Source organism: Habropoda laboriosa, unplaced genomic scaffold (assembly GCF_001263275.1).
Source record: "Habropoda laboriosa isolate 0110345459 unplaced genomic scaffold, ASM126327v1 scaffold30, whole genome shotgun sequence".
In the NCBI taxonomy this organism is placed as follows: domain Eukaryota; kingdom Metazoa; phylum Arthropoda; class Insecta; order Hymenoptera; family Apidae; genus Habropoda; species Habropoda laboriosa.
In genome coordinates, this window is record NW_017100178.1 from 1,805,123 (window position 1) to 1,806,783 (window position 1,661).

The following is a 1,661-nucleotide window of genomic DNA, read 5'->3' on the forward strand; positions in this document are numbered from 1 at the left end:
AAATTATTAATTATTTAAAAACATATATCTTGAAACTATTATAGATAAAATATCTATGTTACAAATTCATTCATAAAAATACATACAAATAATACAGTACACTATGAATATATATTTGTTTTTACATAATAATTTTTATTACAAAAATGTAATTATGTGATGGTGATAATATGTGCTAGGTATATACCGGGTGAGTCATCTAAGACTGGAAGCTGAAATATTTTCAAACCTGTTAATTATATCCAAGAGACTTCAAATAAAAGTTGAATGGTTTCGAGGAGGACATTGTTTGATATGACTAATAGCATTTTTTTAAGGGGATGTGTCGAGCACATATGAAGGTCAAGTTTGTTTTTTTTAAATATAATCATATATTTTTTAATGCATCAATCGATTCAGCTCACTATTTTCTATAAAAAAGTGTTAAGCTATTTATACCGAGAAACCATTACTTTAGGAGATATTTTAATTAAAATATTAAGGAATAGTACTCTTACAACCAATTGTTGCTGATTACGCGAGGTACTTTTTTCTATAAAATTATAGAGGCTAACAAATCAAATGTATCTCTGGCATTTCGGGTACGATTGTGTTCTCTACAAATGACTTTTTGCGAAAAAATTTGTATAAGACTAGAATTTATAACGTGTACAGGTCATGTAATGTTTATTCATTCAATGTGATTCGATTTAAATAAATATTCATTACATTATTACATATTACCTATTATAAAATATGTTCAAAATTATAACCGTTGGCATCTAAACATTTTTGGTAAGAGTACCTACCTACCATTCCGCAATATTTTAATTAAAATAGCTCTTAAAGTAATGGTTCCTCGGTATAAATGGCTTAACCCTTTTTTATAGAAGCTTTTATAGAGCTGAATCGATTGATGCATTAAAAAATATACGACAACATTTAAGAAGTAAATTTGACTTTCATATGTTCTCGACGCGTCCACTTACAAAAATGCTAGTCATATCAAACAATGTCCCTCTCGAAACCATTCAACGTTTATTTGAAGCCTTTTCGGTATAGTTAACAGTTTTGAAAATATTTCAGCTTCCAGTCTTAGATGACTCACCTGGTATATGGTATGACTTAACAAATAAATTTACCAATCAAAATTTAATATATGAACGTAGAAAAATACAAGCAATATATTAAGTAAGACTTATTTTATTTAGTCAGAAAAGTAAAAGAAAACGTGTTGTGTTTCAAATAAAATTTGTAACTTAAATTATTCTATACATAATGATATCTAATATTGTAAAAAGGATTGAAACATTCTGTATTTCCATTCTGTGTTTGCATCATAAGTAAATTCCTACTTTATTTATACTATATTCTCTATAAATTAAATATATCAAGCCTCCAAATCTACTTAAACAGAATAACTGAAATTATACCTTATCACAAAAATAGATATAATTATTGTGCTGCTATATGTACATTGTATTTAACTTGAAGTTGTGATGAACACTTATACATATATGTATCATCAATATCAAATTTGTAAACACTTAAGTTAATGAAAACATCAGATGTAATATGTTTATAAATGCATATCATACTTCTTTCATAATATATCAGTAGCTTCTTAAATAAAGACTCCTTTATTAAACACTCGCACGCGCGCACACACACAAAATAAGTTT